The sequence below is a fragment of the Monodelphis domestica genome, chromosome 1 (assembly GCF_027887165.1).
Source record: "Monodelphis domestica isolate mMonDom1 chromosome 1, mMonDom1.pri, whole genome shotgun sequence".
NCBI lineage: Eukaryota > Metazoa > Chordata > Mammalia > Didelphimorphia > Didelphidae > Monodelphis > Monodelphis domestica.
Window position 1 is genome coordinate 193,908,604 of NC_077227.1, and position 20,273 is coordinate 193,928,876.

The window sequence follows — 20,273 nt, forward strand, 5'->3', positions numbered from 1 at the left end:
TCCGGCACAAACTCGATTGCTCAAACGGCAGCGCCAAAGCCTGAAGCACTCTCTGATTGGTCCGCTCCTCATTCAAAATCAGGACCCTAAAGGACGCCTAATAATGGCCTGACGCGGCGGTAATAAAAGACGGACACTGCATCAAGTCAGGGGAACCAAAAACAACAGCAACAACAGCAGCCCAATAACAAACAAGAATCTTATATGTGGAGTAGCTCGTTCAGTATTTTCTGGGTCGTGAGACGTGTGCAGGAAGTAAATCAGAAATCATACAAACCTACATCTCACTGAAAATACTCTGGCAATTGGAAAAGACACCACAACGGCCTTCAACTTGGAGGAGGATAAGGACTCTGGGGGGGAAGTGAAGAAAGGAGGCTAGGTTCTATGGCGAGTCGGAGGAGGGGCTTGTTATGCTAAACCTTGGAGGACTGCAAGCCTTGATAAAGACGTTTTGGGGTGGGCGAGGCATGAGGGCTTCCAATTTCGCTCCTTCCTGTAATGGCAATTCATCTCAAACCAATGGGTATTTATTAAGGGCAAAGCTCAAGGCCAGCTCTCAGGGAGGAAGATCGATGACCGGGACCACCAGAGACTCTTCTCTTCCGCCCTAATCACGAAGCTGTGACTTTTTTATATTTACCCATCTGGAGCAGACCACGCTTCTGCAGTCTTTGTAAAAAGAAGACTTGAGCTGAACTCCGTTAAGGCCCCTTCATTGCCAAGAATCCAGAGTTGGTACCTGAATTTGAAGTCTTTCTCATTTGTAAAATGGGATTTAATGTAGTCCGCCAAGAAAAGAGAATTGCCTGACCCAGTCCACCAGTTTGAGTTTAGGTTTGAATTGCCAAGTGTTGGGAGAGATTTGTTGGAAAGACCAAAAGGTAGAAATACCCTTATCACAATACACAGACATAATCCAGAGGGATTCTGGCAGCCCAGGATTCCCAGAAGCCCTGAAGTAGCAGTCCCATTTAGTATGTCCCATCTTCAAGATGGACAATGTTATGGACAATATATCCCTTAAAGGAGAATTTTAATATTAGAAAGGAGGCAATGGTTGTGCCCTTTTGACTTCTTCCTGGTCAAAGCACCTTGGAGAAAAGAAAGGAACCAGAAGCTGCTTGGGATTTAAGAACTCGTGATTGAGATAAAATTTATCTTATCACTGGGAGGTACTGCAGGAGTTGAGGACAAATGATATGTGCCGGAAACATTGGGGGATTGTGAACTGCAGCATCCTAAATCAGCTAATGGACTACTTATCTTTTGCAACCCTACAAAAAGGTACACTGATTGTGGGAGGTCTCCACTAAGAACACAATTTCTCTAAGCACCACTAGGTAAAATTTACCTATATTTCTATTATATGTAAGTAGCCAAAATCTCACTCTATCTGCCTCAGAGCTGGTGGTATTCATTAATATCTGGTCTAATATTATTGGAAGTCTACCTAATTTGAAATAAATATCTGAGTCCAAACCGCAGCTCTATTTTCTACTTGTATGACCATAGACAATTACCTCTCTAGGCCTCATATACCTATCTGAAAGTGAAACAATGGAACCAGATGATTCTATGTGCCTTCTAAGGTCTAGCTATAAATAGAGCACAACTAGGTGGTGAAATGGATATTAAAAAAAAAGAGGACATAACTGAAGAACATCAACAAAAGCTCTAAGTTCTAATTCAGTTTGACCCACCCATGTTTTGTTAAGGGAACATCATCAGTTTCATAAGAGGAAGTGGGATGGAAACTGAATGAGGTTGGGTGACCCCGGGGGAGAGAATCCGCATTTCTTAACAGAACAGAGGATGAGAAAAAATGCTTTATTAATTATTATTATTGTTGTTGTTCTTGTTGTTATTCTCTGGCTGTCTCCCATGCTTGAAATGCTATCCCTCCTCAAATTCACCTTTTGACTTTCCCAGCTTCCTTTAAATGCCAACTAAAATTCCGTCTTTTATAGGGAGCCTTTCACAACCCCTCTTAATTCTAATACCTTCTCTCTGTTAATTATTTCCTATTTGTCCTGTATATGGCTTATTTTGGATATAATTGTTTACATGTTGTCTCCCTAAATCGATTTTAAGATTCTTGAGGAAAGGGACTGCCTTTGTCTTTTGTAGTAGCCCAGTGCTCTGCTCAGTGCCTAGCATATGATAGGTGCTTTATAAATATTTATCGATTGATTGTAAATTGGAAACAATGAGAAAAAAGATTTCTCTAAAGTAAGCATTCTTAGAATCTATGAAATTTTGTCTTTATTTTTTGAAAATTGTATTTCAGAATAACAGATTTCATTTGTAATCTTTTATATCTTATTTTATTCATTTAAAAACATCATTTAGAAGGGGTCTGTAGACTTTGCCAGATTGCCAGAAGAGTCCATGACACCCAAAAAAGTTAAGAACCACTGCTCTATAAATAGAAAATATTTCTTGTGAGAAGGTATCCTGTACCAGTTTGCTGATTTTCTGTTTTGAAATCCCTGTTCTTGGCATCTTGGGGAGAGGCTGGGTTTCAAAATACAATGGAAGAGAACATGGAACAGCATTTGTGCTTTGTGTGAAAGGAAATTCTTGGTTCTCTTTGTGTATTCTACTTTTGCACTTGTAAAAAGGGAATCCTTTGTTCTCTTTGCCTAGTTGGAGTTAATACTTTAACAATAACTTAAGTACTCTTACTTAGTACCATTAGACTTAAGACAGGATTAACTCTTTTGTCTACTTTTGAATTAACCAACAAAAAATACAACCATATTTAACCCTAAATTAAGGGAAGTCCACAAACTCTTACTCCTAGGAGGAGAGTTAACACCTTTAGCAGAAAGAAGACAGCAAGATACTTGGAAGAACTCCACCCTTTTTCTAACTCAAACAGCCAGAAACTTTTGAATTCTTATAAGAGTTTACATACTCTGAAACATGTGAATCCAAAGGTGAGAACTCAGAGTTGTAACAGTTTTGGAAACTGTGATTGGCCCCTGTGAAGAGGAGTGGGGATAGGAAACCACCATAAAAGCTACAAAAATCCTTCAGCTGTGAGTCTGTGAAGGTTGAATCTTGTGGAGAGTGTCTCCTGGAGATAATCTTTGAGGAAACCTCATTGCAGACTACAGTGTGGATCTTGACTTCAACCTGAACTCTGACTCCTGGACTATTTGGTTGGGTGAGTGAAAAGGCTGACTCCCTTCCTAGTTTCCTAAGAGCAGGGGTCCCCAAACTGCCTGCGGGCCATATGCAGCCCCTGAGGCCATTTATCCACCCCCACCACACTTCTGGAAGGGGCACCTCTTTCATTGGTAGTCAGTGAGAGGAGCACTGTATGTGGTGGTGCTGTGTCACTTATATATAGTACTTTCAGTGACATAATCCTTTGCATAGCACCTTGTTCTGAGAGTAACTGAATAAGAATGAGGCACCAGCAAAGGATTATGTGACTGCACAATGGAAGACCGTCAGCATGGTGAGTGGCGATCTGGGGGAGGGGATTCTGCACTGTGTATCCTGCTGTGTATAGTGGTAGCAGTGCCAATGGGCCTGTGCAAGGTGTGACAGGCCTATCAAAGCCAACACTGCAGCCTCTGCTATCCCAGACAGTGGTATACAAATTTGTTCATAGTTGTTTTTTTAATAGTCCGGCCCTCCAACTGTCTGAGGGACAGTGAACTGGCCCCCTGTGTAAAAAGTTTGGGGACCCCTGCCTAAGAGACTACCTTCCATCTTGGAGGAGGCCATGTAATTAGTTACTACCAGCCCTCCTGTCTGAGGGCTAGTATAGATATTTTCTCTAACCACTTTCACATTTCTTACTGTATTGTTTACCCTCTATTTTGGTAAATAAACTGCATCCAACCCTTAAATTTAACCTTTACACTTGCAAGTGAAGTGAGCAGAACCAGAAAAGCAGTCTGTACAGTAACAGAAATATTTTTCAATAATCATCTGTGAAAGGCTAAACTTTTATCAGCAAAACAAGGTTCCAATATGACTCCAAGATAAAAAAATAAAATGCTATCCACAGCTAAAGAAGGAGCTGTTGGAATCTGATTGCAGATCAAAGCTTCACTTTATTTTCCTTCATGACATTTTTATGTTTATGTGATATGTATCTTTGGACACAACATGGGGAATGTGGATGAAAATATTGGATAAAAACACTGGTAGAACCTATATCAGAATATTTGCCACCTCTGGGAAAGGGGGTGGGAAGGGAGGGAGAGAATCTGAATAGAAAACTGACAAATCAGTTGTCAAAAATTGTTTCTTCATGTCATTGAAAAAAAGAAAATTCAATAAAAAAGAAAAAAAGAAAATTGTCAATAATTGTTTTTATGAGTAAAAAAATAAACTCAATTTGCTCACAAAAAAAAGGTAATATGCAGTTTTCCAGATGGAATCCAGTTTGGTTTCCTCCTATCTAATTCTGGGTTCAGGTAATTATTGATCTTTAGTTCCTGCATAAGGCAAAAAAAAAAAAAGAACTAATTATGTACCATTTCTCTAATTTTGTATCACAATTTGGACAATATGCATGCTTCATTTCTGTATGGACTGCTAGAAACAATCTTCTAAGAACCTATAGAGCAACTTGGTTCATTCATTCATCAAGAATTTATTAAATATCTATGAATTGCCAGGTACTACAGTAGGTGAGTCCCTTCCCTTAGGGAATTTACAGTCTGTTGAAGAGAAACAATATGGTCATTTTGACCTTTATGTAAGCTTTCATTCTGTGATTACCGTCTTCTCTCTTCTTGGTCTTTGGGACATCATTCTCTTCTGGTTCTCCTCTGTAAATCTTGAAATTTCTCAGACTTGTGAATGTTAAAAATTTCCACATTGAAGAATCCTCCATTGGAACAAATTCCCTACTGGAAACATTCCCCATTTTGATGTGAGAACTCGCCAGGATCAGAAATGGGAGGACCTCTACTCCACTGGTACTTAAGACTGCTTTAGGGGAAAAAACTCCTTGCTGTGGGAGGACCTCTACTCCAGTACTTAAGACTGCTTTAGGGGAGAAAACTCCTTGCTAAACAATGAAAGTACTTGGACTCATGCTTATGATAATTCAAGGAGTTCTTTGAGCCATGCCTGTTTTTTAGAATTGATACAATGGGATGCTAGGTACCTAAAAGGGTCGGGCAAGTTTTCTCTTAATGAGATTAGTCGACTCAGCTGTTTTTTCTCTGATTCAGATTTACTGAGGGGATTAGTTGACTTAGCAGGAATTCAGATGGGCTGTCTTTTAGAAAACATCTACGGTGATTGGTAGATGGAAGAACTTAGGGGAGGTGACATAGGAAAAAAACCCCTATATAAGAAAAGGAATCTCTTGAGCAAGGGATCCTTAGAGGCTTGGAAATCCTTAGATCCTTGGATGCTTGGAGATAGATCCTTTTGTAGGAGGCCCTTTGAAGATCTCTTGAGAAGAAGTCCCTTGGGAGGCTGACTCTGGCTGGGACTCCCTCTGGGGAGACTCTGTTCCCCAGACATCCTTGCTTAAGACAAATCTTGTGGTGAGTGATAAAAAACTGACTGATTCTTTCTCTCTTAAGACTCAGGTCTAGGCCATGTTGGCTTAAGGCCCTTCATACTTATACCTTTTCTCTCTTTCTTTCTTTGATTACTCATTGTATTATTAATTAAATTCTCTATAAAACCCAGTTGACTTGGGCATATTCATAATTTGGGAATATATTCCCTGGTGACCACCGTATATTTGATTTAAAACCAAGACACTGTAGTGAAACATATTTTCAGCGGTCAAATTTACTCACCCTCTCTTATATCTATCACAATTTATATCTTCCACCATTTTAACTCACTACAGTTTACAACATCAACCATTTTTAATTATAACAGTTTATGGCATCCACTCTTTTAACTGCCACAGTTTATGGCAGACAACTATTTTAATTGCTACACCTCTTACCTATTTGACTACTCCTTTTCAGTCTCCTTTGCTGAACTTTATCCAGAATGTACACACTAATATGGATGTACCAAAGGATCTCTTCTGGGCCTTCTTTTTTTCTCCCTCTATATAAATTTACTTGGTGATTTTATCAATTCCCATGGATTCAATGATCATTTCTATGCAGATGATTAAAAATATATATATTTATCCTGCCCTAATCTTTCTTCTGACTTCCAGTCTCTTATCTCCAAATATCTGTTGGACATCTCAAACTAGACATCCCATATGTACCTTAAATTCAACATGTCCAAAACTGAACTCAGCTTTACACCTAAACTCTCTCCACTTCCTAACTTTACTTTTGCTGCCAAAAGTATTATTCACCCAATTACTCAGGAAGTAGGATTGGACCAGATCTGAGAAGAATTTGTCTATATTACAACCCTTAGGAGAGCAATTATACCATCTGGAAGCTTACTTACTGTTTTAAATAATTCTTATTGTTTATCCAGGTGCTATCCAGTTGTTTCCATATTGCTCAAAGAATGTGTAATGTCAGTGTTTTGTAAATTTCAGTACCCTAGGCCAAATTTGATTTCCCACTCTAATTTTAATACTTGTGTCATTTAACTTTTTTATTATTAATGACTAACAAAGTAATAGTATGTTTATTAAATTTTCAGGTGACACAAAGTTAGGAAGGATAGCAAACACATTGGATAGCAAGTTTCAGAATAGTCTAGAACATTGGCTACATGTACAAGTAGGAAATTTATTGGGAATAAATATAAAATCTTATACTTCAGTTCAAAAAATCAAGTTCAAATGTTTTAAGATTTGTGTGAAAGGGAAATTAGTGGACTCCCAAGTTTAAACTAAATTATCTTTATGACAAAACAACCAAAAGATTGCTATGTGTTGCCAGATTAGGAGAAACACTAGAATGTAAAAAGTGATAGTATTTCTTTGTTAAATGACATAGAATATTGTGTTCGGTTTTGGTTAAAGTGTTTCAAATAGGACATTGATAAGTATGATAAGTATCCAGAAGAGCATGACTAAGATGGAGAAAGGCTTCAAGATACCATGTGAAAACTGGTAGAAGAAACTGGAGATATGTAGACTGAAAAGACTTGGCAGTAATATGATAGCTGCCTTCAAGTATAAAGGGTTGCCATGTTGAAATGGTATTAGTTTTATCCTGCTTGGTCCCAGAGGTTAGAACTATAAGATTTAGGCTTGATATAAAGAAAACCTTCCTACTAGATCTCTGTGAAAGTGGAATGGTTTTCTCTCACTGGAGAAATTCATTCAAGCAGAGTTTAAATGACCACTTCTCAAGGATACCCTGAAGGGGATTATTGTTCGGTCATGATGCATACTAACTATACTCATTACCAGCTCTTAGGCTCTGTTATTCTATAATGCTGTTCTCTATTCTTCATTTTTCAAAGTTAATAATTCTAAAAAGATTTTGGAGCTATTGTAATTTTGTACAATGTCTTTTTTTCTTCTGATATGGTGTTGATTTTTACTTTTGCTCTAAACAGTTAATAATCTGATTTCATAATGCCCAGTGGACTTACGCGTCGGCTATGGGGGGTGGGGGGGAGGAAAAGAAAATGATCTATGTCTTTAACGAATAATGCTTGGAAATGATCAAATAAAATATATTTTAAAAAATATATAAAAAATATAATAATCTGATTTCACAGGAGCCAATTTTTAAATGATTCCCATGTTACTAACTAGTCTTTTTTTTCCTTAAAAAACAGGTCACTTTCATTGTTTGGTGATACATTTTGCTGCTTGCTTCCATGTGATGGCCTATGAATCTCTTAAGAAAATATTCATGATATATCATCACAAAGCTTCTGAGGAATATACTAAACTTTGGCTTCTTATATTTCTTATTCCTAAACCATATTATCTAAGGTAATCTTCATCATTCTATCCTGGTCCTACATTCATTTCAAGTTACCAACTATCGAGGTATATGTTGACTTAGTGGATCTTATCACATACAATACCTTATTCCTTCTTCTTCAACAGATAATAGACTAAAAACTATAATTATTTATGTAGCAAGGGATCCCAATACATCTAAATGGGGTCTTGGTTGGCACTGTTCATCATAAGTAGTTCAAGGCAAGATAACCAAGTTGTCTTATGTTTCTTGCCTTAGCACAAACTTGGCTAACTCCTCTAATCACTTCTCTGAAAAGAATCTGTGAAACATCCTTCATTTAGCAACCTCTTTATGCTTTCTGGCATCTTTTATAGCATAAATGTGATTCAGTTGTCTCAATATATCATTAGTCACTAGACAAAGAGCACACACACATTTAGAGGTCCAACACATTAACACTTGTAATGCTGATCTGAAAATTTTGTTTTTGTTATCGTTGTCATTCAGTTGTTCAGTAGTATACAACTCTTCATGATCCCATGAACCATAGCACACCAGGTCCTTCTATCTTCCACTATCTCCTGAAGTCAGTCCAAACTCATGCAATTACTTCCATGATTCTATCTCATTCTCTGCTGTCCCTTTTTCCTTTAGCCTTCAGACTTTTCCAACATCACAATCTTTTCCAGTGAGTATTATCTTCTCATTATGTGACCAAAATGTTTAAACTGTGAATTTTATATTTTCTCCATTCTGCTTAGTCTTTAGAAATTTAGCAACCAAGAAATTTATACACCCCCACTTAAGGATTAACTGTGAGCAGGATGGCCTATGACCGACATGTGCTAGCAAGTGACAAATAAGAAACAACTGACAGACAGACGCCCTGGGTTGTCCTAAGTCTAGATTAAGCTACCATTGGTACATGTGAGATGCAGAAAGTGATGCAAAGAACTGTTTATATATTTCACATCACTTCCTATCTTCGGGCTCTTGTGCTGGCTCTCGCTGGCTCTCAGAGACGTGAGGCTTTTTCCAAGTTGGGAGTTCATGGTGGCATGCTTGGCATCTTGGCAGTTTGCCAGTGAGGTGACTGGGAGAAGCTCTTAGTGTGCTTGGTGAGTGGTTAGGCTGATTCCTTTTTCCTTTACCTCCTAAAGGAAACTATCCTTTGAGGAGACCCCTCATCTCAGAGGAGGCCTCATGGCTAGAAGCCAAGCTAGATTGAGAAGGCCCCTTGGCCTAGGCCTCTGAACTCCTATCTGGCTTGCCAGAACAGTCCAAATCCCCTTTCCTCTCTCTCTCTCTTCTTCTTACTTTCTTCCTTCTATTGTAATTAAAACCACCATAAAAATCTCCGACTGACTTGAGTATTTTATTGGGATTGAATTGATCCCTGGTGACCACTACTATAATATATTCAGTTAATAACCCCTAATTTTACCCTTTACAGTCTGGCTAATCCACAAAGGTTGTGACCAGCACCCTCAAATCTCTGTGAAACCCTTCTTTCCTCTGTCTCTCTTTATTACATCCTTAAGTCAGTCTTTTAAGCATCTAACTCAGCAGTTCAAAACACAGCTGCAAGATCAGGTGAGTATAAAATATTTTTTTTCTCTTTTCCCCTTAATTTGAATTGAACACAGTTGTTTTTTAACCTAAAGTGGCAGGACCTTAAGCTGTCTTAGCGGGGGAAGCTCTTTACGAATCTCCCTTCCCTTAGGGATCAAACAACCCAATTAGCCAACCCTCACTGACAATACTAGCTGGCTAGATTACTCTTAACTAGCAGTGAGAAAGACCTGGAGAAAATCCTGCTCCTGGAGGTCTACATTCCTTTTTTTCCCCCAAGCCCCCACAGTGTCTCTAGTTTTTTTTTTTTTTTAATTAAGTAAAAAGTAAAAAAACTGATGAAGCCAGCTAGGAAAAGTGGAGGCTTTGCTCAAAGGGAACTAGTTTTAGTTTCAGTTTTAGTAGTTGTACTTCCAATGAACAGTATGAAATAATTTAAATATAGACTGATTCAATCTCTTTGCTTTTCAAGGGATTCTCAAAAGTCTTCTCTAGTAGTACCATTCAAAAATGTCATTTCTGCAGTATTTCATTTTCCTTATAGTTAACTCTCTCACAGCTATAATTACTCATAGAAAAACCATGACTTTGACTGATCAGATCTTTGTTGGCAAGATGATGTCTCTGCATGTTAGTATGTTGTCCAGACTTGCCAAAGCCATCCTTCTAAGAAGAAAGTATCTTTTAATTTCATGGAAGCAGCCTTCATTTGCAGTGATCTTTGAGCCCAAGAATATAAAATCTGGCACTGCTTCCATTTGCTCTCTCTATAATTGCCAGGAAGCGATCAGAACAGTTGCCATGAACTTAGTTGTTTTGTTTTTAATATATTAAGCTTCAAACCAGCTTTTCTACTCTCCTCTTTCACTATCAAGAGGTTTCTTAATTCTTCTTCACTTTTTGCCATCAGTTGTATTATCTGCATATCTGAGATTATTGATGTTTCTCCCAGCAACCTTAATCCTGGCTTTTGATTTATTCAGCCTTGTATTTTCAAATGATATAGTCTGCAAATAAGTTAAATAGATAAAGTGACAGTATAGAGCAGGGGTCCCCAAACTTTTTACACAGGGGGCCAATTCACTGTCCCTCAGACCATTGGAGGGCTGGACTATAAAAAAAAAACTATGAACAAATCTGTGTACCACTGTCTGGGATAGCGGAGGCTGCGGTGCTGACTGTGTTGGGCCTGTCACACCTTGCACAGGCCCATCACTACCACCACTTGCCAGGCAGCAGTATGCACAGTGCAGAATCCCCTCCCCCAGATCGCCACTCACCATGCTGACATCTTCCATTGTGCAGCCACATAATCCTTTGTGTGGCACCTTGTTCTCATTCAGTTACTCTCAGATCCGGAAGTAGTACTGTATGTGAGCTACGCTGGACGCTGCACTTTGCAGCACCACCATATACAGTGCTCCTCTCACTGACCACCAATGAAAGAAGTGGCCCTCCCGGAAGGAGTCTTGTCATACTTTTTTCCGAATCTTAAACCAATCAGTTGTTCCTTGTTTGGTTCTTATTGTTACTTCTTGACCCACATTCAGGTTCCTCAGGAGACATGTAAGATGATCTGATACTGCCATCTCTTTGAGGACTTGCCACATTTTGCAGTGACCCACACAAAGGCTTTGCATAGCCAATGAAGCATAAGTAGATGTTTTTTTCTCAATAAGCCAAAGAATGTTGGCAATCTATCTCTTCAAAAACTAGCTTGCTCTTCTGATAATTCTCAGTTTACATATTTCTAAAGCAGTTGGGTAGCTGGGTAGTTTGAAGAATCTTAAGCAGAATCTTGCTGGCATGTGAAATGAAGACAATTGTTTGGTAATTTGAGCATTCTTTGACAGTGCCCTTCTATAGGATTGAGAAATAAATTGATCTTTTCCAATTGAGTGACCACTGTTGAGCTTTTAAATTTGCTGACATAAAGTGTAACACTTTAATAGCAGCATCTTTTAAGATTTTAAATAGCTCAGTTGGAATTCCATCATCTCCACTAGCCTTGTTGTTAGCAATGCTTCCTAAGGAACATTTGACTTCATTCTCCAGAACTTTGTGGTTATCATTGATGTTAAGATCTTTCTTGTAGAGTTCTGTATATTCTTGTCACCCTTTCGTAGTCTCTTTCTATTAAGTTTCTACCATTTTGCCTTTTATCATGCCAATTTTTGTGTGAAGTGTTCCCTTGATATCTCTTGTCTTTCCCATTCTATTTTTTCTTCTATTTTCTTTTGCATTGCTCACTTAAGAAAACCTTATCTCTCCTTACTATTCTCTGAAATTCTGCATTCAGAATTTTCCTTTCTCCTTCCTTCTTTCCTCTACTATTTCTAAAGCTTTATCAGAGTCATTTTGCAGTCTTGCTCTTTTTCTTTGGGATGTTTTTTCTTTGCTGCTTCTTACATGATATTTTGATCCTCTGTTCTTCAAGCACTCTACCCACCAGTTTAAATGCTTTTAAATCTATTCAGCACCTCCATTTCACACTCATAAAGGATGTTATTTAGGTCACACCTATATATAGTCTGATGGTTTTCTCTACGTTCTTCAATATAATCTAAACTTTACAATAAGACTGATACAAGCCACAATCGGTTTTGTTTTAACTGACTATATAGAGTTTCTCAACCATTAGCTACAAAATATTTAATCAATCTGATTTCAGTATTGACCATCTGGTGATATCCATGTGGAAAGTCACCTTTAGTTTGTTGAAAAAGCATTAGCTTTGACTAGTAAGTAATTTTTATAAAACTCTATTATTCTCCACCTTGATTCATTTTTTACTCCAATGCCAAACTTGCCTATTATGTCAATTTTCTTTTGATTTCCTGTTTTAACATTTAGATCCCCTATGATGAATGTAACATCTGTTTTTGGAGTTATTTCTAGAAGATATTATAATCATAGAACTGACCAACTTTTTTCTCTTTAGCATCAGTATTTGGAGCACAGACTTGTAGATCTGAAAACCATGCAATGCTTAACCCACTGTGACTCTTTTCTCAGGATTCCATTACCTTCACCACAGAAATGAAGGGAGACCATATATTACTGAAGACTGTTTTGTATTGTGCCTGGGTCACAATGGCCAAAAAATGTATTGCCTTGTGACCGAACTTCTTGAGTCTCCTAATTCTTAGTTGATCCTCCTGGAAGCTACGTTCTGTCATCAAGATCTTACTCAAAGCCTTTCCTGGTTTTTCTGAACCTGCTAGTACTTATGCTACCCTGACATATTACCTCTATACCATGAAACACTCTCAGATTAGGACTTAAATGGAAGATTGGGATGATATAAAGATTAAATAAAAGTTATTCTCTGCCTTCCTAGATCTCACTATTTAGTAAGACCAATAGTTTTTTTTTTAAATTCCTGAGTAGTTGGTTGTGATTCCCAAATCATATAATGATCATAGTTCATGGAAGGTCTATCTTGTATGTGGTTAAAGAGCAGAGAAAGTATTGCAATGAGGTCTAGCTATGCCATTAGCATTTTTTCTGGAGAATACCTCCTGGAGAATCTCTGTGAAGATATGTTTCTGTATATTTTCTTCTGGGTTAGGAAACAACAGAGAGGAGGGAAGAAAAAAGGATAATTCAAGGGAGAAAGAAATTTGGGGATGGCTCAGTAAGGAGTTTATTGTCCTAGCCATCCAAAGCCCTAATCCTACTGTTGTCTTGTGAAACATTACCTTCTGTCTAGACTAGAGCACTGAGCCAGAAGTCTGGTAAAGCTGAGGAAACCAGTGAAGTCAGACTAAGGAAGCTCCCTGATCAAATTGCCAATCCAGAAAAATATTTTGGGCATAAAATTGCCAGTAGAGTTCTTGTGCATATGTGAGTATGTTGCTTATATGTCTGTGATGAAAAGAAACTATAGCAGTGTGTGCCTTTCTAGTTTTTTTAAGACAAAAGACTTTAAGAATTACATACAATGTGTCCTCTCTATTCACTGAAACCTAACTGAATGTATTTTGTCCCAGATGAAAAATATATGTCTATGGGTCAACTGAGTAGCACAGTGGATAGAATGCTTGGGTTCAAATATGGTCTCAAACATTTCTGAGTTGTATGAATCTGAGCAAGTCACTTAACCCTGATTGCCTAGCCTGTGCTGCTCTTGTCTTAGAAGGGTTGATGAGTTGTTGTTGTTTTTAAGAAATTAAAAAAAAATGTATTCCTGAATTAGAGTATAACTTCAGGTATGAATAAAAAAAATCTGACTGTTAAAATAAATAAAGTAAAATTGGTAAAAATAAAATTTAAATTGGTAAAATTTTTCCAAATCCAATACATAATAGTTCTTATGTTGGTTAATTGTGGATTATTTAGGCAAATAGCCAGGTTCAAATTTTACTAGCTCAGGAGGTCTTAACCTTTCTTTTTTATGGGCCTTGATAATGATCTGATGTATTTCTGGTCCTCTTCTCAGAATAATATTTTTAAACACATAAAATGAAATACAGATGATTACAAAAGATACAAATAATATTGAAATAAAGTTAACAGAATAAAAAAAAAAATAAATGGAGTCTAGGTTTGTAACTTCTGGCTAGAGGCATGAGCTTTTCTATTTGTGGAAGAGAAGAGATTTTGTCATTCTTAGAATTAACTTCCCACTTTATCATTGAATTCTCCACCTATGAAAGGGCTCACTATACCAGAATAGAATTCCAGGTACACAAACTGTTCTTAGTTTAAAGTATTGGAGAGCAAAGATAATTCAAACAATACTTGTTTGGCAGCAAATCCCTCTCTGCCCATAATCAGTCTCAAGCTCTGCAGGATAGAAGCTGCGTATTTTGTTAGGAAACCTAAAATGATTTGTCACTAGACCTTTACTTATTAGCCAGATTCCAGAGACCCCTCAATCTCTGAATGATTAGTATCTAGACTTTTACCTATTAACCAGATTTCAGAGACCCCCTTGGTCTCTGTGGGCTAGGTCAATTCCTGGGACTAATCTATCCTGTAAGTGGCTGACTTGACCCTCATTAACATTCTTGCTAGAAGGCATGAACCACCCATTCAAGAGTATATTCTGAACAGGGAGGGAAGAAAATTGGAGGAATGGCTGTAGCAAAAGGGCAAAAAAGAGCAGCAAGATGAGGAACAGAGATATGAGGTCAAATAACAAGTGAAATTATTTCCATTTTTCAATGAAATGACCCTGAATACAAGATGAGAAACCACTTCCCAAGTTAATTTGATATATTTTTCTTCTTTCTCTAAAACTACACCAAGGAAATAAAGTATTTATTTTAAATTTCTGACAATGTTATATAGTTCATTTAAGGGTTCCTAATGTGATTAGGGCAGCCAGTTCACATCATAAACATTTGCTAAGGTGGAGGTGAGAGGGGAGACCTGGGTAGGCTTTCTAGGTCCAGCATAGGGATGGGGAAAAGGCATGAGAGAGTAAAGGGTGATAGCTATGAAGAAAGGCAATTTAGTATAGGAGAAGGTAGACTACATTATTATCCTCATTTTAAAGATGAGGAAACTGAGGCAAACAGAGGTTAAGTAACTTGTTCAGTCATACAGCTAGTAAGTGTCTGAGGCCAGATGTGAACTCAGGTCTCCCCATTTCCAGGGCCAGTACTTTATCCATTTGGTTGCCTAGCTTACCTATTATGAAAGCAAACCACAAATCCAGGTGTTGGAGTGTTGGGTTTTGCATCTAGTTCAGCATTCATACCTCTAGGACCAAAGCAACTTTGAGTTACTTCTTGACCCAGTAAAGCCATGTCTGGATGTGAAGTTGGTGGGACTAACACAATGCAAGAACTGAGCTAACTCAAGGCTGTTCCAATTCCACCACAGAGACCCATGTTATATCAGGGGGTGTATTCCCTGAAGAAAGGAAGGGGAGATGTTTACATATTTGTTCTTTCTATAATTCCAAACAACAAACACACCTTTGCAAAAACGAATTGATGTCAAAAGGTTAAATGGAACTGAGGTACTAGAAACTGATGTCCAACAATTGGAGGTGTAATACTACCAGTTGGGGATCCAGTAGATGGCATTAGGGAAGAGGCAACCCATGAAACTCATCAGGGTACACTAGAAACTAAAGAAATACATAGCTATACTTACTGTGAGAGTGAGCCAAGAGCATACTCCCTACATAAAACAAAGTAAAATTTGGAAAAAAAAAAAGTAATAAGCAAAACTTTCCCTTTGCCTACGGGAAAAGGCTATATAGGTTTCCAGGACTGAGCCCAAGTAGAAAAAAGGAACTATATGATAGGAGAAAGGAGTTATAGAATTACTCTCTTGGAGTCTAGTCTGAGGAATTTCAGCAATATAGCCTTGTCTTGATCTAGTCTATTGAATATCTTGTTAGAAAATGGATTTATCTTCAGTTTGGACTCTTGTTGAGACCCCACTCAGATCAACTTCCTTGAGCAACTCAGGTCTCTATCACCTCCAGCTTCTTGCTCAATTGCAAGTCCTCTGCTGGATTGCTACCATGCTCTTTTAGAAAAAGCAGGAGCTTTTATCCTGGTAGCAGCTTCTCCAGTTCTATTCCTTGAAGGTGGGAGGTAGGAAGGGTCATCCTACTTAGCTAATACCCTTCAGGATTTAGGTTCTCCTTGCCACAAATTTTCCTCTTTTATATCTAGGTTCCCTATCTCACCTCCCTCCTCTCAAGGAAAGAATAATTTAAAAAATCATGGTAACTATCTGGTACATTTCCCAAATCTTTATCCCTGTAGGTTAGAATACAACCAGACAATGTCCATTTATAAGGTAATCATCAAATAAATAACTCTGGGATTCAGGATCCCCCAGTTTGTTTTTAAACTCTATGGCTTTTTTGTTGGACAATGAAGATGAGAAGGTGGGAGAAAGGTTGTTCATCCTTTATTTTAAAGAGGACCCAATGACATCACATAGTGACGGCCTGACTAGATTGTGAAATGGATTTAAATGAGGCAGAATTGTAAAAAGTCATCATCTTCATTCTCTTCCAGAGTCATCTAAACCCAGTGGCAAGATTGGCGATGGCCCCAGATGCAGTGGATGATTGTGGTATCCTGAATGTCTGACCAAGCTCTAGATGCTGCACAGAACCTGCTTCAGCTGCCTTCATGACTTTGAACTTGGGACAGTGCTATATGCTTATTCTTAGTTTTTCTGGGAGAAAAATTCCACTGGAAGCTAAGGTTAGAGGTAGAGTTGGACGAAAGGAAGGAGGATGAGCAAAAAAGCATGCTTCTTTTTGAAAGGGTTGGCATCCTATTTATTTTTTTATCCTAGGGCAAATCCCAGGTGATCTCATTGAATTAAGGCTCTGGCTTGAGGTCAGGAGGTCTGAATTTGAATCTATGCTGACAATTTATAGACTATCAGAGCTGCAAGGGTCCTGGCCATGAGTCCCTTATAAAGTATTATGAATAGGTGATCACAAAACTTAAGAACCTCCACTGTAGGGAACACCACTACCTCCTGAGGTAATTCATCTTACATCTGGATAGCTCTTTAAAAAAAAAAAACAAAAACAGCTTTCCTTTACATTAAGCTTAAATCTGCCTCTCTGAAACTTACCCCCATTGTTTTATAGTTCTGAGCTTTGAGGACAAACAGAATAAATCTAATCCCCCTTAATCTCTCCTACATAGCATCCCTCTAAATACTCAAGAATACTATCAAACCTCATAAATCTTTTTTTCTTTCAAGCTCAAAATTCCCAGATCTTTCAGTAAGCATGTCTCCCATTCAGTCTGTGTTTGTGCTTTATAGAAGATGAGTTCCTATTAATGATCAAATGAAATAATAATTGCAAAACATTTAGCACAGTGTCTAGCACATAGGGAACGCTATGTAAATGTTAACTATTATTATTATCATCACTTTGGACCTATTAAAAGATATAAAACATTAGATAGGTTCCTTGGACCTTATAAAGGATAAAAGACTTAGAATAGTCATTTGCATATGAAAAGGCAAGAAAGCTTCTAAGTATCTAGTGAACTTGGCTGAGGATATATACTGTATTGGCTCTGTTACTTTCCCCAAGAAGGAAGGAAGTTCCTCTGGTGCAACTAAAAATAAGCATATAGCATTGTCCCAAGCTTCCTCCTGTTCCTGCCCACATATATCTCCTCCTCTAACCTAAGGAATACTTGAAGCCTACTCCTTGGTGGAAGTGTCCAGTCCTTCAGCAGCACAGAAACCTTGGACTTCTTGGGGTGTTCTTCCATCCCCTACTGCCTCTCCTACATAATTAAACACACAAACTTTAATATTGCTAGTTTATATGATTCTGCTTCAAACCCAGGGAACCTTCTACTCTACACTGCCTCTTAGTTTACTCCTAAAAAAAGAGAATAGAGCACCAACATCCCTATAATTGACATTGCTGAGTAATACTGTGTTGCCACACTTCCTTTGAAGATAGAAGAGATTCAGGTTCTCAACACATCTGTCATCACCAAAACAATAGGGTAAATGGATTAAGGGAGAAAAGGCAAACATGCCATACATTGTAAGAGAACGGGCTAATTTGGAAAACCCCAAATCTAAACAAAATGCAGGAATTAAAGAAGATTTGGCCAAGTCTTTTTAGCCTCTGAATTTCTGCGTCTAAAACAAGGTGACTGGCAATTTGACTAATTTATGATTTTGAATATTATAGCCTAAAAGCAGAATATTCTTCAGGATTGGACTTGGAGTTTGGAAGTACAAATTTGATTCTGAAATAGGTTCTCATCTACTGTTGAGGAGGTTCATTCACTTCTTCACTAGCTCTCTTCCCCAAATCACCTCATTAGCTATGAAGAGAGTAAGGAAATAAATTCCCAGCCAGATGGACAAGCTTCAAGGAAGCCCAAATTCCCTGAATTGAATCCCCAACCAAAGTAAGGTTTGTAGTGATGTTTGTGGACAAAAGGCTGTTTTCCTTCCTGAAGAAGATATTGACTAGACCAGCAATTTTCCAGGTATTCCCCTAGCATGAACCAGAATCAATCCCTGAACATTTGTCTTTTATAATAAGTCCAGGGTTCTTGCTCCCTTCTCTCAGTGTTTGGTCCTGCTTGACTTAGATAAGAACCCTACAAAAAACCAATTTTGGTACCCCTTCCACTGGGCATTATAAAGGGATCTGACTGGTTTCCACCCTTCCTAGCTATAGCTTGTATGAGTATTCCCCCTCTACAAAACTGACTGGCTTTACTTTCTCTCTGCTGACAGCCCTTCTTGTGCTGTGTTCTGTCTTGTGTTCCTCAGTCTCTTCTTTGTCTTGTACTCTGGAATTCCAAACCTCACTCAAAACTATATAAGTCAAAGAAGCAATATGATTAGTGGAAAGGTCCAAGTCTCTGGAGTCCAAAGACTTGGGTTCAAATCCTTCCTCTTTCATTAATTACTTTAGTGTCTAGGGAAGTCATTAGACCTTTATGGGCTTAGTTTCCTTATTTGTAAAATGAGGGTGTTGGACTAAATGGCCTTTAAGGTCCCTTCTAGCTCTAAAGCTATGATCCTGTATAAGCCATATCTTTCTTCCTCAGCTTGATGCCTCCACTTTCTTCTCCTCTCCACGAGGCCTTACACACCACAACTCTAAAAGTACAAAAAGGCCACAGATAGTATCCTGAAAACCTCTGGGGTACTGGTGATAGTGGAAGGGTAAAAAAATAAAAAAGCACCGGAATTTTCATGATTTTGTTTTTTTAGTTAACACCACTAGATGGCACACTGCAATTTCTTTAGAAAAGCATCCCTATAATCTTAGCTGCCCTTTTCAGAATAAGGCCTTAAAAAGTGACAAAACAAATTTTTCTGCAGATGAATCCTTTTTCCCTTCCATTTCTCCTTGTGTTCTGGATTCTCTTTGACTTTTAGAGCAGGAACTAAAACTAATCATGCCATTCATTTACAATCCAGCTTGTGAGATTGCATAGTAGAAACTAAACACAATTTGGAGTCAGAGAACCTGAGTTTAAATCCCAGCTCAGATATTTATAATCTAAGTAACTCAGGGAAAGACACAATATGGGCCTCGTTTTTGTCATTTCTAAGGTTAGGAAGGTTAGGATCTCTAAGACCTAGGATAGTACTCTGTGTGAATTTAACATAAATCTGCTCCCCTCTTTCCTTAAAGAGGAAAATTTTGAAAATCCATTTCAGGCTTATCCCCCACATTGTGGGTTAAGAACAAGATTTGAGGCTCATCTGTATAGGGAGTATGCCTTGTGGCTCCCTGACATTCTGGAAGATGCTTGCTTCTTCTCCCACATGAATGGAAGCCTGGCCTCTGATGTGGACTGAGGTCAAGTGTCCAACCAGGGAGACCCAGAAAACATATCATTGGGGATATAAATTACATATTTAATAAGTGTGCTGTCTCTATCCTAGGAACCAGCTCACACTTTGCTTTCCTTGGGAGGTAGAATGGGCTCTTTTTCCTAGGAAATGGGGACAAGCGGTAAATGGAGAGCTCAGGGTATCGAGGTGACTGGCCCTGTGGTTATGTGTCTTTTCTCTCTCCAACCTGCTTTCACTTTTTAATAAATATAAATTAATATACAGTCTGCAGGGAATGTTAATCTTAACAACTCCTAAGTTAGGTGAGAGACCGCTAGGTGGCTCTGTGGACATAGGGCCAGGCCAAGAAATGGGCAGTCCTGGGTTCGAATATGGTCTTGGATACTTCCTTAGCTGTGTGACCCTGGGCAAGTCACTTAATCCCATTTGCCTAGCCTTTACCACTCTTCTTCCTTGGAACTGATACTTAGTATTGATTCTAAGACAGAAGGTAAGAGTCTTAAAAAAAGGTGAAACATACTGATTATGAGCTTAAATGACTATTGAATAGAAAAGGCAATAGAAGGGAGCAGACTTTTGTGG

General features: G+C 38.2%; 1 long non-coding RNA gene across 1 annotated transcript; it reads left to right on the forward strand.

The window, feature by feature from the left end:
• Nucleotides 1–165: 165 nt before the first annotated feature.
• Nucleotides 166–17,984, forward strand: LOC103092309 (uncharacterized). Its single transcript, XR_008914887.1, has 2 exons — nucleotides 166–3,172; nucleotides 16,397–17,984. It is a non-coding gene; the product is annotated as an uncharacterized LOC103092309 (long non-coding RNA).
• Nucleotides 17,985–20,273: the final 2,289 nt, after the last annotated feature.